This window comes from Suncus etruscus, chromosome 9 (genome assembly GCF_024139225.1).
Source record: "Suncus etruscus isolate mSunEtr1 chromosome 9, mSunEtr1.pri.cur, whole genome shotgun sequence".
Taxonomy (NCBI): Eukaryota; Metazoa; Chordata; class Mammalia; order Eulipotyphla; family Soricidae; genus Suncus; species Suncus etruscus.
In genome coordinates, this window is record NC_064856.1 from 77,368,586 (window position 1) to 77,377,111 (window position 8,526).

Genomic DNA, 8,526 nt, shown 5'->3' on the forward strand with positions numbered 1-8,526 from the left:
CAAGCTATCTCTATTTGCCGACGATATGATGATCTACATCAAAAACCCTAAAGAGTCCACAGTAAAACTCCTAGAAACAATCAACCAATACAGCAAAGTGGCTGGATACAAAGTAAATACACAAAAGACAGTAGCGTTTCTATATACAAACAATGAAGTTGAGGAGAGAGAGATTAAAAATACAATTCCATTCAAGATAGTATCAAAAAATATCAAGTATCTAGGAATCAACCTTACAAGAGAAGTGAAAGACCTATACCAGGAAAACTTCAAAACACTTCAGAAAGAAATTGAAGACGATCTAAAGAAATGGAAGAACATCCCATGCTCATGGATAGGTAGAATTAACATAGTCAAAATGACTATCTTACCCAAACTTCTATATAGATTTAATGCAATCCCTATCCAAATCCAGACACAATTCTTTAAAGAAATAGAACAATCAATCACAAAATTCATCTGGAACCACAAAAGACCCAGGATAGCCAAACACATATTGAAAAACAAGAAGCTGGGAGGCATCTCCTTACCTAACTTGAAACTATACTATAAAGCCATAGTAATTAAAACAGCATGGTACTGGAACAGAGACAGGACCTCAGACCAGTGGGTCAGAACAGAATTCCCTGACATAAACCCCCAGATATACAGCCAACTAATATTTGATAAAAGAGGCAAGAATCTGAAATGGAACAAAGAAAGCCTATTCAACAAATGGTGTTGGTACAACTGGAAAACCACATGTAAGAAAGTGAAAATCGACCCATATCTCACCCCTTATACAAAAGTCAACTCAAAATGGATCAAAGACCTTGAAATCAGACCCGAATCTATAAAGTTTATCGAGAATAAAATAGGCAGAACACTCGAAGACCTATATATCAAAAAGGTCTTTGAGAATGGAGCACCAATGGCAAGAACTTTAGCATGTAATATAAACAAATGGGACTACATCAAACTAAAAAGCTTCTGCATGGCAAAACAAACCCTACTTAACGCAAGAAGACAGCTAACAGAATGGGAAAAAATCTTTTCACTCGACATATCAGATAAAGGCCTGATATCTAGAACATACAAAGCACTCAGAAAGCTGAGACCCTCAAAACCAAATAAAGCCATAAAAAAATGGGGAGATGAAATGAATAGACACTTCTCTGAGGAAGACAGAAGGATGGCCAACAAACACATGAAAACATGCTCACCTTCACTCATCATCAGGGAGATCCAAATCAAGACAACAATGAGATACCACCTTACACCAGTGAGGATGGCTCACATCAAAAATAATGGAAACAACCTTTGTTGGCGGGGATGCGGTATGAAAGGAACTCTCATTCACTGCTGGTGGGAATGCCCCCTAGTCCAACATCTATGGAGAAAAGTCTGGAGAGTGCTCAAAGAACTCAGAATTGAGCTGCCATTTGACCCAGCAATTGCTCTCCTAGGCATATACCCCCAAGATGGAAGGGCATTCATTCCAAAATACGTATGCACCCCACTATTTATTGCAGCACTCAGTATAATAGCCAAATCGTGGAACCAACCTCGATGTCCAACAACAGATGAATGGATCATTAAGATGTGGTACATATACACAATGGAATATTACATGGCAGTCAGAAACGATACAATCACAGACTTTGCAGCAACATGGATGGACTTAGATCATGTTATGTTAAACGAAGTAAGTCAGAAGTCAAAAGATAAACACAGAATGGTGGCACTATTCTGAAACACCTAGAACATATAGTTTAAACACAACTAATACCTAACAATCAAATAACAGGGTTTAACAGGGTAGAAACTTCGAACACTGTAATACTCAACATATACGTGGGAGCAGTGTCCAAAATTCATGAAAAAGGAGCAACACAAACACTTGACAACACATTATACCACAAAGAAAACAGCAACAACAGAAACAACAGCATTAAGAGAACAGGTAAGTAATCAGACTTCCAAAACAAAGGCCCACAATAATCCCTTAGAGTTCGTATACAGGAACACAAGTATAGAACACCAAGGGAAATCACGACTGCAATGGCAGCATACCATAGCACTATGTTTTAATGCCTTTATCTTACTATATTTTAAATAACCTCTCAGCTTTTCTGTACACAGGCGCCCTTGGATACAAAGGGCGGACAAACTAAGATGGCAACTCGGGATACCACACGAGATACCATACATAGCATGCACTACGAGAGGGCCACGAGAAAACTCTCTAACATATACTTTATATCTAGGTTATTCCTTCTTTTAGGAATTGAAGCAAGTGACCAGTCAGACCACCGAAGCAGTGCCTGTGATGTACAGACTTAAACTACAGGCTCTATTCTTCGAACACATTCAACCTAACCAGCATTCCCTTGCTATTCTCCCCTCTCTTCTCACTACTTTTTTTTTTTTTAATTCTATTCTTCTCTTTACTTTTTCCCCTTTCTCTTCTCCTTTTCTTTCTAAGGTATTTTCTCTTTCCTCTCCCTGCATACCCCTCCCATATACCTTCCCCTGTCTCCCCTCTGGAAATCCAACTATCCCTTCACCCCTCAATTCCATCCAGATCTCCCACCATATTAAAACTCTTCACCCTCAATCCTTAATCTATTAGGCATCAAGGCCGACCTCCTACCCAACGAAACAGTACCCAGCACCCAGGCGAGGGGACACCCAGTCAAACCCACACCTCGTCTCCTGCAAGAAAAGACAGCCAACTCCCTGCGGACTCATGCTGTGCGGCCTTCCCTACCAACTCCCCCTAACGTGGACTGTTTCTTGAAACCGGATCTAGGTCCAAAAGTATCCCCAACGCAAGAACTCTTCCAAGACCTCCCTGCCACAAATTTTTACCAATCTGAAGAAGGTCAGGGGGTGGGATAGGAAGATGCCTGGGAACCCACACACCACAGGAAACACCCAAAAGACAAGGGGAAAAACTGTACCTCCAACATAGGCATAAGACTGGTAATACACCACCTCTTCACCTACTCTCCCCCAAATGTAAGGTAGTCTTTTGCACCACTTTGGTCCTTTAAAAAACCTCACTAACTCACCTTAAATTTTTTTTTTTAATTTTTTAATTTTTTTTAATTAATTTATTTTTTAAATGTTTGTCCTACATATACATTTGTGAGCGCATACATTTTTATTTCCTTTTTTTTTTTTTTTTTCTTTTCCTCGCTTTTGGGTATGTGACCTGTTTCTGTTATCCCCTCTGTCCACCCACAAATACACAGACATTATAATGTAGCACCACTTCCCCCTGCAAAGGCACACCAAATAAAGGGGAAATCTTACACATAAAAAAAAAAGAGCTCTTGTCTACTAGAGATGGGAACTCATAGTTGTTTACAAAACAGGGATATCTCCTACCTTGAAAATATGTCATGTGGAATCAACTTAGACCTCAGGTGATTAGATACCATTCATCCAGCCTTGAACCCTGGATCCCAGACATAGAAACGGCACAGTTCCTCACAACAGTGGCAAGAAACAAATCCCAGCCGGGACAGCCTTAATACTGCGGGGTCAACAACAAGGGCCAACTCTAACATGATTTCCTGACAATGAGGAAAATCTGAACATCCTGACCTTAGAGCAGATTAACCTACCTTACCAGCTAACGACAAGACACAACCAGAAGTCTTGGCACCCTTTGGTAGGTCCAAAAGCCAAGATCGTGATTTATAGTTGACTGGCTGCTAGAACTACGACCAGACGGTATACATCTTGGGACCAAAAAAAAAAAAAAAAAAAAGCCCTAGTTTAGGGTTTGAACTATGACCTGCACAATAACCAGGATCCCCAGTCCCAAAGGTCCGGCAGAGAAAATTGTAACGGAACAGGGCTTTTGGAAGCACAAAGAAAGATGCTATCCTAGGTGCCACCCTAGGATCAGGGCAAAGACCAAGATCACCAACCACAGAAGATGGATTAAAATGATACGGAGGTAACAGAACCTCTAGAACCACAAAGACTGACTTCATCATAAGTCCCACCTCAGGAGCTGTGCAGAAACTGAGACCTCTAAACACAGAACAGAAGTCTTCCACACACCAAAAAAAAAAAAAAAAAAAACCACCACCGGGAGAGTAAAGGCTCCTGAGCAAAGTCTAGTGTTGATCCCATGACAGTATGCTCCAAGGACGGAGAAACCCCATATCTCTTAGGCCAAGTGAATTCCTTTTCGAATGACCCCAATATTTACTGTGCCAGGGCAGGAGGGAAAAAATAAAAATACAAAAAGCACAAAACCTTGGTTATTATCTATATATTTTTTACCTCCATTTATTATTGTTGTTATTATTTGTATTCACCTATCTATTTTGGTCGATTTCTCTGTTTGGGAGTGATTATTGAAATTGTCCCCAACCATACTTAAATTTTCTCTTCCTTTCTTTTCTTTCGTTATGTGCTATGCCATGTTTCTCATTTCAAGACCATGGCGTGTTTTTTTTGTTTGTTTGTTTTTGCTTGTTTTGCTTTTTGTTGTTTGTTTGTTTGCCTGTTTTTTTTTTTTTTTTTTTTTTTTTGGTGCTTATCGATACAGCTCAAGCCCTCACTAGATATTTGACACTTCTTTTGGTACTGGTGGAGTGTTTCACCTTCTTTTTCTCCATCTCTCAAATCGATGATGAGAGCCTCTAGAAGGATTCCGCCCAGTTTCGGGGTATTAGATCCTTACCCCAGTTTATTACTTTTCTCTTTTTCAAACAAAACCACGCAAATTGAACTAGCTAGTCCTGCCTCCAGTTAGAGGGGGAACTAAGGGAGGCATCAAGACCAAACAGGTGCAAGACTACTAAGTTGTGGGTTAGATACAGAGGGGACCACATATTCTAGCCGACCTGGGATGAGGGAAGAGGAAATGGGAGGTAGGACAGAAACGGAGGTGTAGGGAGGACAATTTGGTGATGGGAATCCCCCCTGATTTTATGTAAATATGTACCTAAAATATTATTGTCAACACTATGTAAACCATTATGATCAAAATAAAAATTAAAAAAAATATGAAGATTAAATTGCAAAAAAAAAAAAATTTTGTTAAGATTCTTTATTTGCAACAGGCATTCACTTAAATTAGCGCAATCACAGAAGAATTAGTTGAAAGGAAATAAAATACTCATTAAATGTTAGAATTGTAAGTAGAGTATAACTTTGAAATTCAGAAGCTAGCATTTGAGAAACTGCATTGAGTAATTATTTTCTGTTCTTGGTGTCATGATTTACTAACTTGGTTAAGTTTGTACCTTTGACAGGAGTCAAAATAAATGAACTATTCTCAGTGATTAGCTCAAAAATCTTAGAATATGCTTTTCTGTTACTCATATATACATATTTACTATTATTCAAAAATCCCTATAATTTACCAAGTAGTCAGAGTGTAATATAGTAGATACTGAATACTCATTGAATGTTATAGCTCATTCGAAAGCATTGTCACATTTATGGAAATCTGACAATGGATGACATCTGCCACTCTATAGACTATCATGTTAAAGTTTACTAATCTGACAGTCTTTGAGTTTCACACAGACTTTAATTTTCTACATAATGTATGAAAGGTTATGAGAATTTATTAAAAATAGTTCAGGATAATTATCTCAAAAAGCCATTTGATGGTATTTCTTTGAAAGTAAGCTTTCTTTTTTTTGTCCCCCAATTCACAATACAGACCAGGCAAAGGGCCTGGGTTGAGGTGTATATGGGGTGCATTTACTGTACCTCCTCTTTCAATACGGTCAGTGTAAAGAACACAGCCTGTGGTAAGAATTGGGAGGCCTTTTCTTTTCTTTTCTTTCTTTTTTTTTTTTTGATTTTTTAAAATATATATAAAAATCCTTCACCAGTGCAACATTCCCATGACCAATATCCCAAGTGTCCTTCCTCCTCACCCCACATTGGCCTGTACTCTAGTCAGGCTTTCTACTTCCCTCATTCAGTCAGATTTTGTTAAGTAAGCTTTCAAATTTTAATTTTTTAATAACTGAACAATTTGAAGAAAAGTTGTATAATAAGGAAATCTCTTCAAAAATAGGTTTTAGTTAGGGCCAGAGAGACAGCATGGAGGTAGGGCATATGCCTCGCATGCAGAAGGAGGGTGATTCGAATCTCGGCATCCCGTATGGTCCCTCGAACCTGCCAAGAGCGATTTCGGAGCATAGAGCCAGGAGTAACCCCAGAGCGCCTCCGGGTATGACCCTAAACAAACAAACAAACAAACAAACAAAAAATAGATTTTAGTTAATTCTTTTGTACAAAAATAAAAATTCCGGAGCCGGAATGGTGGCTTGGGGCTAAAGGCATCTATCTGCCTTGCTTGCACTAGCCTAGGACGGTCTGTGGTTCGATCCCCCGGCGTCCCATACGGTCCCCCAAGCAGGAGCGATTTTTGAGTGCATAGCCAGGAGTAACCCCTGAGCATTACCAGGTGTGGCCCAAAAAACAGGAATAAATAAATAAATAAAAATAAAAATTCCATATGATTCAGAATTACAATTCCTAGGCATTTATTTGAAGGCTATGAAAGCACCAATTAAAAAAAATTTTAGACTTATGTTTATAGCAGCATTATTCAGACAAGAAAATAGGGGATCAATGCAATTGCCAATAAAATAATGACCGTACTAAGATGCTTCGTATGTATACTTAATCAATTTCTACTTTGCCATTAAAAAAGATAAAATTGTGCCTTTGGGGTAAAACTGATGGAGTTTGAGGTAATTGTACTAAGTGAAAAATGTAATGAAATAAAACACAGTTACTGCATGATAATCATAATGCATGATAATCATAAACAAAGCATGAACTATTAAAGTTAATAAGCAAGAGTAAGACAAAAACCTAACTTTCTGACTTAGTTAAAAAGTATGATGGTTAATTATGTTGGTTACTGGGGTAAGAAGAGAGACAGGGTGGTGGAAAAAATGGGTATAGAAGTCTTTTTGGTTATGGAACAACACTGGAATAATTATAAGGAAGAATGATGATAATGATGCTAACATATAGGGATAAAGTTAAATTCCTAAACTTCTATAATGTAGTTAATAAAAAATAAAAAATGAAATACAAAATAAAAAAGTAAACAACAGGTAGAACACTTACTCTTCATGTATTTGACCTGATTGTCATAGCTATCTCATCACTTGAACCTGCCAGGACTAATACCTAAGCCTAGAACACTGAGAGATATGGTCTAAATTCCAGCCCTCCAAAAAAAAGTAAATTAAAAAAATTTAAGTAAATGAAAAAACTTCAGATACTATACATCTGACAAAAATAAACCACAGTTCTTTAATTAAATATAAATTAAAAATAAAAAATAAAACATGACTTACAAAGTCATTAATAGTTAAGATATATACATATTAGTATTTCAACATCTATCCTACCACCAGTGACAACTCCCATCACCAGTGTGCTCCCATGCTCCATTACCTGCCCTCTTTCTTACTACTGCTTGGAACTTTTTCCCCCTTACTTCTCCTGGTCCTTGGATTTGGTTTTCTCCCAATATGTTGCAAGTCATTTGTGATTATTAATCAGACTAACCTATTTTCAATAACTCCAATTTAGTTTTCTGGAACTTATCTTTAAATAACTCTACTTCTTTTTGTAAAAATATGGATTATGATCCTACTATACTATTTGACTCTTCTCACACCACAGAGTAAGACTATTTCATAGTCAGGCTGTTAACACTCTTATGAGGGGATAATATATGTACAAGTATGTACTTACAAGTATACTTACATAAGCATACTTACATGTATGTGTATTTGTATCTGCTCCAATGAAGAGAAAGAACTACTTTATTATTGCTAATCTCAAATGTATTACCTATACTAAGACATGTTTGAGAGTTAAAGAAAGCATGGTTTATTATTATGAGTAACATGTATATATCAAGATTACCCTCGATAAATTGTAATTGTTGTCATCCTAGTCATTAATGATTTCCTGTTTCTATAGGAATTTTTTCTGATTATTTTTTGTTGATGTACTTAGATGTCTTAGACTTCCCTAATTTTTGGTAAGATATGAGTCAAGAGATAAAATAAGATTCAGGCTTAATGAAATGTTTTAAACACAGACAAGCACTATACCAAGAGTTGTAGACTTTCAAAAATAAGAAATCTTAAATACCTTACAACTTTTGGACAGGCATGCTCTTCTTGAAAACATAATGATTGGGCCCGGAGAGATAGCACAGCGGTGTTTGCCTTGCAAGCAGCCCATCCAGGACCTACGGTGGTTGGTTCGAATCCTGGTGTCCCATATGGTCCCCCGTGCCTGCCAGGAGCTATTTCTGAGCAGACAGCCAGGAGTAACACCAGGTGTGGCCCCCCCCCCAAAAAAAAAACAAAAACCCGAAAACATAATGATTTGATTACATTGTCAGAGGGAGTCATGTATATCTTTCCTTATTCATGAATAATTTTCAACTTCTTTATTTTAGGATGATGTTATGTTTTCAGTATCACACATTTAAAATCAACTGAGTAGTTTGGCATCTTTTACACATCA

The 8,526-nt window shown here is 37.5% G+C and overlaps 1 non-coding gene across 1 annotated transcript; it reads right to left on the reverse strand.

Moving 5' to 3' along the window:
• Nucleotides 1-5,649: 5,649 nt before the first annotated feature.
• LOC126019312 (small nucleolar RNA SNORA51) lies at nt 5,650-5,782 on the reverse strand. The gene has a single exon (XR_007499039.1). It is a non-coding gene; the product is annotated as a small nucleolar RNA SNORA51 (small nucleolar RNA).
• Between the last annotated feature and the right edge of the window lie 2,744 nt (nt 5,783-8,526).